Source organism: Bemisia tabaci, chromosome 8 (genome assembly GCF_918797505.1).
Source record: "Bemisia tabaci chromosome 8, PGI_BMITA_v3".
Taxonomy (NCBI): Eukaryota; Metazoa; Arthropoda; class Insecta; order Hemiptera; family Aleyrodidae; genus Bemisia; species Bemisia tabaci.
Window position 1 is genome coordinate 42,492,391 of NC_092800.1, and position 12,125 is coordinate 42,504,515.

At 42.4% G+C, this 12,125-nt stretch overlaps 1 protein-coding gene across 1 annotated transcript in view; it reads left to right on the forward strand.

Annotated features, from left to right (window-relative positions):
- The first annotated feature begins 200 nt into the window (after window positions 1-200).
- Window positions 201-12,125, forward strand: part of sano (CABIT domain-containing protein serrano) — a 190,752-nt gene continuing 178,827 nt past the window's right edge. Inside the window, 1 exon segment of the mRNA XM_072303356.1 lies at window positions 201-481. The gene's annotated coding sequence lies outside the window, so the exon portion shown is untranslated.

The following is a 12,125-nucleotide window of genomic DNA, read 5'->3' on the forward strand; positions in this document are numbered from 1 at the left end:
TAATCCCCCTTGAAATCTGGCAACACGGCAAAGCCTCTTCGTCGGAAATTTGAAAGTTGTGACTTTCTTCTATTTTTGTGTGTTTTATTGTGAGTGGTGTGACTGACGCGAGAGGGGGCGGGGGGGGGGGCTAATAAGGCGAGGGGGCGCGGGGGTGGGGGCCCCCCTCAACACACTCCGAGTTGAATGGCATCGGCGCTGGCCGCGGCAGCAGAGTCGTCCGACGCCCCACGAGTGCGGACGCGAGTTGGTCGCTTCTCCCGCGTGCCCCGTCGCCACGAAGTTTCCCCGGACATTTTTCTCGCTTTTTTCTCCCTCAGTTTTCCGAATTTTCGCCCGGTCCTTTCGCCCCCCGCCAGAGTGCGGGCCGGTCTAGTGTCAGTGCACCGTCCTGGGATAGTGTGTGTTGTGCTGTGTGGATTTTGCCCTGTGTTGTGTTGGTTTACGCGGCCGTGCCCCGAGGAAGGAATTCCATCACGAGGTAATATTCTTAGAAAATTTTATTTTTTTTATATATTTATTTTTTTATTTTTTGGGGAGGGAAAAATCATCCCCGAGGGTGAGGCATGCCTCTACTCTCTCCTCACAACATCAGAGAACTCTGGGATTATTCCTGAGGGATTAGAATGTCCTGGGGTTATTCGTCAGGAGTGAGAATACTCTAAGAGTATTCGTAAGGAGTAATTATTTATTTATTCGTTTTTCGGAGGGGGAAAAATCATCCCCGAGGGTGAACCATGCTTTTACTCTTCCCTCCGAACACCAGAGGACTCTGGGATTATTCCTGAGGGATTAGAATATCTTGAGGTTATTCGTCAGGAGTGAGAATACTCCGAGAGTATTCGTAAGGAGTAATTATTTATTTATTCATTTTTCGGAGGGAGAAAAATCATCTCCGAGGGTGAACCATGCCTTTACTCTCCCTCCGAGCATGAGAGGACTCTGGGTTATTCCTGAGGGATTAGAATATCCTGAGGTTATTCGTCAGGAATGAGAATACCTACTCAACGAGTATTCGTAAAGGGTGAGAATATTCTGTGATTCGTCCTCACGAACATTAGAAAATTCTTGGAATATTCATGAGGGGTGAGAATATTCTGAGATTATTCGCAGAGATGAATGTTCTCAGAATATTTGTAAGGGGTGAGAATATTCTGAGATTCGCTCTTACGGACATCAGAAAATTCTTGGATGATTCATAAGGGATGAGAATATTCTGAGATTGTTCGGAAGAGATTAATGTTCTCTGGATTTTTGTAAGAGATGAGAATATTTAGATTCGTCCCCCGAACAGCAGAAAATTCTGGGATTAATCATGAGGGATGATAATACTTTAAGATGATTCTCAACATACGAGGATTTTGGGAGCTCATTCGTGAAGAATGAGAGTAATCTAAAAACTTTAACCATCTGACGTTGTTAGATCAATTTACTGTGGATATTCTGCTCGGAATGTTCTGGCAAAGTATTCGGCGAAAACTTGACAATATTCGCAAATTTTCAAAAGATACACTATCTACTTATTTGCAAGAATCACCTGCAAGGATATTCTACCTGTCCTAATATCAGCATATCTTTTCGTGTAGGGTAATATCTTCCGATAATTATTTTTGGAGTAATTCCTTCACGAACTGTTCGTAGATTCTGGTAATATTTTTGGTATTTTTAAAAGAATTGCTGTACCCACTTGTATCAGATTTTTATTGGTAATTCATTGGCAAAGCCAACCAGGTGTTAGTGAAATGCTATTTACGCCATTATTTGGATACTATTTAGATTATGCCGCTTATTGGGGTATTAGGTAAACATTTTGACGTCAAAAAGAGAGAAAAAAATACCTCTTAAAATAACAAACCAAACCAACGTTATACTAGTCTGAAATGTGTACGTCAAGTAACATCGTTTGGAAAATGTTGGCATAAGTTTTGATCTGTCATGTTTGAGCCTTAAAATGTTAGATTGAAACGTATAGTTACGCCCAAAAATAGACTCAACCACTCGTCTCAAATTCTTACATTACGTCTGCAATAAATACCTATATGAAAAAATGGCATTTACACGATCGTCATCCTGGAAATGACAATTTTTGGTTGAAAAAATGAAAACTATCTAATATTCTGGAATAATTTTTAGATCAAGATGAAGATGAGAGAATTTACAATCCAGTCATCAAGCTGGTTCTCTTCTTCTAAATTCGATCGAATATACACGTCGGTAGTATATGGAAAACAAATTTGACATGTTTCAACAGAATCCAGCCGCAGCGAGTTAGATCCGAGAAAGAGAGAAGTGCATTAAAAGTTGAGTTTCCTCTTTTTTTTCAAAATTCAATCTTGAAGCCACGACTTTGAGACAAACCCTGTCTGCTCATTTCAATGCAAATTTTTGTTTTCAATTGCGAATTTTTGTCAGTAGAAAATTTGCGACTTACTAAGCTCAAAACTTTTTTAATTAAAAAAATGGCCTGGTTCCTAACGGTGAATTCGGCCCATTTACGTTACTCGTGGGACCAATCATGAGAAACAGATCCAAGCACCGAATTATCTAAAATTATATCTGTTTTGTTTAGTAACTTAGGAATCTACAGCCATCCATAGACATGAGTTCTTAACATAGAGATTATTTTTTGGCACATACATGCTCCGGCTTTCAAATTTTCAGGGATTAAGGTCGAGTAGAATCTGTTTCTGCGAATCCTCTCGTCAGTTCCGTGAAAATTTGTCGCCACCATCGGGATTCGAACCCGAGACCAATTGGTCTAGAGTCAGACGCGCTAACCGCTAGGCCGACCTGGCCGACTATTTAGATCTTTTCGATACGGAATTTTTTGAACTATCCATTTGATTTCGTCATTTAGAAGAAAATTCAATGTTAGAAGTCTATGATGTCAGCAATGATCGAACAGTCCCCGTGCGTTTTCCAGAGCAGTGGACTTTGCGGACGAGGTGGCCGTTATTTTAATCACCCGACGAAGAGAAGCGGCCAAAATCGCAATTGCGTTGGCACTGACCGCCAGATTGATCACATTATTTTCTCATCGCGGTCAACTCCACGCCACTTCGGTCCAGTTCGATTGGCACCATTTCCGTCCTAGTTTTCCGTCTTTTTGGACAAGTGGCCGCAGGCTTCGGGGCCAAACTCTAGCGATTATTCATTGCCGTGGCCATGGGAATATTAGGACCTCTCTTCTTGCGGCCAAAAAAGAATGGCATATGAATAGTGGGCATTCAAAAGCTGGCGCCACCAGATGCTGCTAAAATATTGCAACTGTTCTCTTCTTTCTCGGGAGCGCAATACCTTAAGAACAACAATATTTAAAGTAATATTATTTTAAGTAATGTTATTTACGTAATATTATTTTAAGTAATATTATTTTGAAAGTAAAGAAGCAGTGCTGCCATTTTATTATGCCAAAGATTTGGGGGTTCTCGGAATCAATACCGATTTCCGAAATTCGAGAAAAATTCCGATATCGCAAGTTCCGGGAAAAATTCAAAGACACGCCCGGAATTTTACTCTCAGGATCGACGAATTCGATCAAACAATCATCCAATCTGATCAGATAATCGGCCAAACTGACGAAAAACCCTGAAATTCCGGGAAAATTCCTAGGTTTTGGAGATATTTCGCTGAAATACGGGTATTCAAGAGGGGGTGAGGGGTAATGAGTACGACACGCGTTGCGTCGGCTGGGTCACGCGCCGAAAATATTCATTCGCGAAGGTCGGGATTTTCAATTTTTTACACGTTTTTTTTTCAAAGACTCCCCCCCCCCCCCCTGGCTCGGATTTGTTACGTTACACCGGACTTGACTCCTCCCCCCCCCCCAACCCATGTAACGCACGGTAACGTTGGCTCAACCCCCGCCCCCTAAGAACGTTACATAATACTCGAACAGCCCCCTAATGAACATCTACCGAATATTTCAGTCCAGGGAGGGAGGGGTATTGTTTGCCCGCCCTCTGAAATGACGTCCCCTTATCGTGATATCACCATCGGATCGACTGTTATTAGCGGCGAGGTCGTTCTCGAAAGCCTCCCTCGGGGCCGATGGGTTCACTGATCGCGCGCATCAAGCGGCCTTAGGCGGGTTTTTCTGTCCCTGCCCCCCTCCCCGTCCCCACAGCCCCCTGGTTTCCCGATCCTCCCTCTGGATTCCTCCGTGTTGAGGAAGTTGTTCTCCGGTCGTGTCCGCCCAGCGCCACCCCCTTCGCTCACTGCGAATTCCTGGCGACTCTCAAACTTGCAACCTCTCCAGGTATCACGAAGTTGGGGACCAGTGATGCCGCACTCACGATAACAAGACTCATGTACTGCACTGTACTGCACCTGTTCCAAACTTCAGCTGGAGCAAAAGAGGGTTGTTTCTAATAAAGCATGCTCAAAAATCACGATGAGCGTATCGGGAAAGGCTGAAATGAGGGGCTTGGAGGACAAGGCGCATAAGTGCAGTTTTTGCTATTTCGAGAAATGCGTGTTTGAAGTTTCGAAATTACATGGATTCTTATGGCGGAAAAAAGTTCTAACTTACCTTTTGATGCTTGAAGTTTGGAATTGGGAGCGAATTTTTCACAGATATGCATTAAGACTAGTTTTACTCTTGAAATCATTAATATCTCATTTTTTCAAAAATTGCACTAATGCGCCTTCTCCTCCAAGCCCTTCAAATAGTGTCTCTCATGTTTGCCAGTCGGATTCGAATTTACAACGGAAAGCTCTTTTTAGTTAGCTGATGAATAAGTGCGGGGGTTGATGATGAATAAGTTCCGGTTCCGTTCGTTAATTTTAGTGTAAGACGGCAAGACGACTTCTATTTGGTTTCGACTTGATTTGCTTTTATTTTTTCATCTCTTTTTGTCAGTTTTTCACCGAAATGTTCGGAAAACATTTCCAATCATAAGTTTATCTGAACTCAATCATGATTAAAATTTGCAACAAGAAACCACTGTATTTCCAGGTAGCTAATCCGCAAAATCACCTATCATCATAACGGCACTAATGGCATTTGAGGTGTCAGTAGAAACAAGCCAGAGATATTTGCAAAATGCAGTGACTATTGTCGGAAGAAGGGTTCCTCCTCTCGTAATTTGTCACAAATCGCACAAATGGACTATATTGTGCAATAAGGAGCCACTATCTCTGACTCTTCTATAAAAGCTCTTCTCTGCATAGGGAGACCAATGGCATAAACGTTGTTTTTTAAAATGAGCCGGAAATGGGCCTGTTGCAAACTTTTGCTAGAGCAAAAATAAGAGTTGTTTCTTATAGATAATGCCTCAAAAATCACGATGAGCGCATCGGCAAAGTCTGAAATGCACTCATAACTTCACAGTCTGCGTAAGAAATTTGCGGTTTTTTGAGCTTCCCGCTTCAAAAGCGATACTACGGCACAGGTGAACATTTTGTAAGAGGAGTCGTTCCATCGTCGGCAATACTCATCATGGCCGACGCCAATCCGCCAAAACACGTGTGATGGGACGAGATAATACCTGAACTGGATTAGACCAGATAACAATCGGCGTGTTTTAACGTTCATGTTTTCCACGCCCGCATTGATTGACCTTGAACTCTCCTCGAATTACGCGCAAAACTGCGCGCAAGTGTCGGCCATGATGAATATCGCCGACGATGGAGCGACTCCTCTAACAAAATGTTCACCTGTGCCGTAGTATCGTTTTTGAAGCGGGAAGCTTAAAAAAACGCAAATTTCTTACGCAGATTGTGAAGTTATGAGTGCATTTCAGACTTTGCCGATGCGCTCATCGTGATTTTTGAGGCATTATCTATAAGAAACAACTCTTATTTTTGCTCTAGCAAAAGTTTGCAACAGGCCCATAGTGGCTCCTTCATTGCAAAAGGGTTCATCCTCGTAATTGGTCAGAAATCGCACAAATGGATTACATTTTGCAATAAGGAACCACTATCTCTAACTCTTTTATAGAGGAGTAAGAGATAACCACTATTTCTGGCTCATTTTAGGAACAACATTTATGCCACTGGTTTTCCTATGCAAAGAGGAACTTTTACATGTAAAAGCTCTTCTCTGCATAGGGAGACCAATGGCATAAATTTTGTTTCTAAAATCGCCGTCTACCGGACGAAGGAACGTAACTCCATTCCAAGGTTGCCAAATTGACTGAAACAATAGTTTTATTTTACAAACATGTACCCGTGAAATTTTATCCTGAATTTGTCTAATTTTTGCACGAAATCCGAGGAATAATCAGTGAAATTTTCAGTTAGAAATACCCAAGATTATCCTGGTTAAAACACAATTTTCGAGGGGAAATTTGGCAACATTGAGGTGCAGTTACGTTCTTTCGTGCGGGAAACGACGAAATGAGCCAGAAATGGTGGTTCCTTCCGCGAATGTGGTTCAAATGTGGTCGAAATGAGCATCCTACTAAAATTAGAAAACTTTCCCCTCGAATTGGCAACTGATTTCAGACGTGTCGGTCTTTGTTGTCGGGCATACGGACAAATCGACCGGCTCTGCCTCGGACGAAACGATCCCAGACGACTTTCGGCGAGAAGCTGGTAACAATGGCGGGAGCGTTCACCTACGACCCTCGAGGCGAACCAATTATCAAGGCATCCGCGGTGCTCGGCATTGATTATTTATATTGTACTTGATAATTTATCTGCTGATTCCGCGAATAAGCTTTAATAACTCAGTGGCCGATGTCCCGGGGATGTTCCGTGACGGCTCCATCGGAGCGTGCTGCGTGGAAGTCCTCCTACTCGCATTACTTATTTTATAATATACTTATCTCCATTATATCAACAGGAGGGATTCTCCTTTACGCTAGAGTCCCTTTATACTGAGAGTCAAGACAATTTGAATCCATTTCTGATTGGTTCCCGTATTTTAGGCCTCCACAGTGTCACAAACGGGAATAAATATTACATTTTCACCAATTGCAAAGATTATAATCTGGAATGGACCAGGGAATTACGGGTTCGGCAAGGAACAAACGGAATGAGAGGAGGAACGGAGAGAGGCATTTGAGAATGGGCCGATCAAAGATTACGAAAAACGTTCAATTTCTGTAATCATTATTCCCGTTTGTGACATCCATGAGCCGAATTTTCTTGACTCTCAGTATAAAGGGACTCTACTTTACGCCATCAGGGAGCGAATTTTAGCGGCTGCTCCGCTGTTTCACTGGTAAAAAAAAAACACATTGGATCTAGAGTCCAGACTCTTGAAAACATCGACAAGAAAATGGACTCTTGATTCAGTTAGATTCAAGATTAAATCAAAAGGAAATCCGCTCAAATTAAGAGGCTTGGTTCTTGATTTAAGCTTATGATTGAATCAAGAGTCCATTTTCTTGTCAATGTTTTCAAGAGTCTGGACTCTAGATCCAATGTGTTTTTTTTACCAGTGTTCCTCAGCCTACACCGTTTTGGCATTCTCATTTTACTCTATAAAACTGCCCTGCTAAACGAAAACGACGTATGAGTAATGAAATGTTGCCACATTTCCTCCGAGAAAAGACTAATTTTTGAAGAAAATTATGAATATTTTTCCTTGCAATTTTCAGCCCTTTTAGATCAAATAACGAGCGAAATCCTCTGAAAATCGGAGGGAAATATACACAAATTTTCCTGGAAATTCGTGATTTGTCGAGGGGTTTGGCAACGCCTGGTGGCTCACATGGTGTTCTTCCCTAGCACGACAGAGGAAGAGTCTCGATTATACGCGATGATTAAGAGCAAAAGGCATCGCGTACAATCAAGAATCGTGGATTATGCGAAACTACGTTACGCGATTGGGGAGGGGGGAGCTCATGATTTAAATAAATCGTACTTATAGACACTTATTTCCGCGTATTTGGAAGGAATGTAATAATTAGTCAATCGTAGATAGATCGAATAGTTTCAACCAAGGGCTTGGAGGACAAGGCGCATGAGTGCCAGTTTTTGCTATTTCGAGAAATAAGTATTTGAAGTACCGAAATTACATGGATCCTTATGGCAGAAAGAAAGTTCAAACTGACCTTTCGATACTTAAAAAATGGATTTCCGGAGCGAATTTTTCACAGAATATGCATCAAGACTTATTTTACTTGAAATCGTGAATGTCTCAATTTTCCCAAAAACTGCATTTATGCACCTTGTCCTTCAAACCCCTCAACTGTTCAACAAAATATGGAAATATCTTTGAGGAAGAACTTCTTGAAATTAGTCTAAGACATGGATTTGCATTTAACAAATGGAACGATGAGGAGGGGGGGGGGTTGGAAAGCCACTCAAATTGATTGTAGTTAACCCGATTCGTGGGCAACCGAGGTGGAGATAACAGAAACTCTATAGTTATGAAGAATGTAGCTGGGGCCGAATTTCGTTGGTCCTTCCATCGCACACTGGTAAAAAAAAACCTCTTGGTTCAAGAGTGCAGTTTCTTGTCGCCGGATTTAAGAGTCTCTTGTTTCAATGCAAAATCCGCTTGAAACAAGAGTTCAAGACTCTTAAATCCGGCGACAAGAAACTGCACTCTTAAGTCAATGCACCGCGGCATTGGTCCAAGAGGTTTTTTTTTACCAGTGTACATAAATATATTTACGACGAGTCTTGACTGCGCGTAAGTCTACAGCGTCGACAACTACATATCCCACCAAATGAAGGCGCTCTAAACCGCCGCCGTGCTCAGCTGAACCCGTGTCTCCCATACACACCCTTTTCCGGAGTCACGCGATCCTCGTCGAGCAGGGTAAAAGCGGCAACCATTCGTGCATCACTGTCGCGAATTGCATATTCAGTTACATGAAGGCGTTTCATATTTCCGCGTCGAGCGAAAATCGCGTATCTTCCACGGAGCTTTAATCGGCTGTACGTGGTTCTTGCGGAGCATGGGAGTGTTTTACAACGTCGATTAGACGGCTAGGGAGTGACTCGTTAGACAGCTTGCACCTCCGTCTGGCCCACGCTCACCGGACAGCCGCCTCAACAGTCGGACCCATGGCTGAGGAAATCGACTACCGCCCCGGGCGAGAAAGCGCGGAACTCGGAACAGAACTCGAATGCAGATACGCGGTTTTGCCTCCGCGGCTGGAGAGCTTTGAGGCGGGGCTCGCTGAGACATAACTTATCTGATGCGCATGCATGCACCCAACTGACATATGTGCAGCGATGCCGAAGCCGGGCCTTTGCGCCGTTTCGAAATTAGAAAACTTTGGTTTTCACCAGTCGCTTTAAAGTATTACTTTAATTTGCTATGAGAAAAGGGCGAATGTGTTGGAGGAGTGTAGTAAAATCAGGCATCTGATCAAACGCCCAGATAGAAGGTTTTTTGATAGTTAACTTACAAAAGTGTGTATGTTTCTGACGTAAAGCTCTCTAGCTCTCAATGTTTTGAAAGTTAGAATTTATCGAATCTATGAACTTCTTTAGGCTTTCTCTCTCCAAACGCACCTAGTATATTTTACTCGTTATTTTTAAAAATTCTAGATTTTATGTCACACTTCGAATTCAAGATACTTGCGTAGTTAAGAACTAGAAATAATTGATTTAAATTTTGTGTGCTTTACAGAGAATTATATCTGCACGGAAAAAATGGTCTTGCTGATTTGACAATTAATTCTTAAATCGGTAAGACCATTTTCCCCCGTGTGATATTAGAAAAAAAAATATTTTATTTAAAATCAGCAAAGAAACAAATCGAATTTCAACCTAGTTTAGAATATTTGACTATTTGCTCTGGTGTGTGACACACTGCCTGCATGATTCCACCATTTACTTGAGACGCATGTATCTTTTTCCATTTCATACTTCAAACCGGGAACCCTCAAATTCGTTCAAACTGTCGTTCCTTCATTTTGGCACAACGTTTTTGGAAATTTTTCGCGCTAAATTATTTAAAACCACCGTTTTGCCACAAGCATCAATTGTCCCGACAAGGGTCACATTTGCACTTTTCCCTCAAAAAATCGCGTACCAGGATGTAGAAACGATCGGTTCAATTGGCATCACCGTCCGAATCAATAACGCACGGAATGACGGTGTGGACATGCCGTGTTTTGAAACATTTTTTGGTGTGGCCCTGTCCCGCAGCCCCCCCCCCCCTCCCCCGCGGGGCTTGGACATCGTATTTAGCGCCATTAATTTCACTTACTCGACGTCTATTTTGACAGTTCACAGCCGCACCGCGCACACTCACGTACAGTTGCCAGCTTGACCGAGAGTATACAGAAATACACCACTGATTTGAGTGAATCAATGTAATAACTTACAACACTGAGGACATGCTAGGAGGCGTGTATTGCCACCCAGTAGGGAACAATCGAGATTTTCCCCTGATTAAACGCTTAGTCTGCGGTTTTTCGAGGGGAAATCTCGCAACGTTGGGCATTGTCCCGTGTGGTCCGAGCGTTTTAGTTTCACTTTCTCCGCTAGATTGAGTTGTCAATCAATTATTCCCACATCCGAAAATCCGACTCACGTATTACTTCATTCAAATTATTGTTTCCACGGTCGCCGCGGGAGTTTCATCGCTTTCCACTTGGCGGATTTCCCTCGATCGAGGAGTTCGCAGTCTGGTGACGCGTGCGATTTGGGTGCTGTCATAATGTGAACACTCACCATGCCAAAGCCCAGAGAATGGTTTTCCTGAGGTAGGGTTGGAGTAAACGTTTCCAAACTAAAATGTATTTCAACAAGAGGATTTTTACAGTTTTACATGTAAAACGTTATTCTAGATACGTTATTTCGTAGAAGAAGTAGGCTACGTCAACAGAGACCCTGGCTCCGTGAGAGCTAATGTTAAAAATTTTCTTCCTTGGGTCGTTCAATCTACGTACTTATTGAAACCTACCCCGAGATTATCCTACAAATATAGAATTGGATAAAAAAAAACATAAATTTTAAGAATTTTCAAATTGATTCTCCGGTTGGGCGGTAAATATGTGCAAAAAAAACTCTTTAAATTCCTGAAAACGTATGTATCCATTACCATTCAACCTCCCCATTACGGCGACTTACCGCAGACGTAAACAGTACTTTTTGATGCAGTTTTTCTTCGTTGGCAAGGAAATGGCGGTGGCTTACGTTTCTGTTGACGTTAGTCTCTTTATTCTATCATAACGAGCTGTTTGTCTATCTCACCAAAAAACGCATATAATTGTGTAATTTAATACAGATATGCATTCGAAATCAGCGCTTATCCCTTCTCCATCTGTTTTGGCCCTTTGTAGCGTATTCATCCATTGCAACGTGATAATTGAAAGTCGTGGTGAATTTGTGATTAAAACATATTGTGAGAAGTTTTGGAGCACCGAAACTGAATGAGTGAGGTCAAATACCTGTGAGTCAGCTGAAACGCCAAAACTGCTCACGGTCCGTTAATTATCTCTTTTCCCGACACATGAACAAAAGTAAATTAAAGCATCGGAAATAGCTAATTATAAATCCTTCAATCAAATCTTACTCCAGACCTTAAAATCACAAGAGTAACGCGTAACACATTAGCGCGAAGCGCATCTGGTGGTCCGAGGGCGGAGCCTTTTAGTATCTCAAATAGGAGAAATTCCCGCACTGAAAAAAAAGTTCGGTCATATTATGAACCGAATGTTCGGTGTTCTATATCATCCCAACTATTCGGTTTGTCAAACTGAATTTTCGGTTCGTGTAACCGAAATTCGGTACATATGACCAAACTTTGTGCGTCAGGTGACCTTACTTCGGTTGCATGAACCGAAAATCTGACTTGACAAACCGGATTAGTTGGGATGATTGGGACACGGACACCGAACTTAGGTGCATACGATCAAACTTTTTTTCCCATAGTGTGTAATTCTTAACCCATAGAAAAATAGCACCAATTCATCGGCTAGATAGATCTGTAGTGCTAATATCTTATGTTTCTTGCAAGGATTATACATCAAAACCAAATTCACCATTGAATCTTACGTTCGTTGAGGAAGGATCGTCCATCTCCGTTGGCGTTCCGTGGACGTGTCCCACGCTAGCGCAAGACGTCTTCAGGACGTTGCATACGTAATTTGTGAGCCGATCGAACGACGACGGGGCGTCCGGCGTTGGGAAGTTGTCAATTAACGGAACTCGTCGATAATGGAGTCGTGACTCGGGTTTGTTTTTCGCTACGAACGGGGAAATACTCCTCT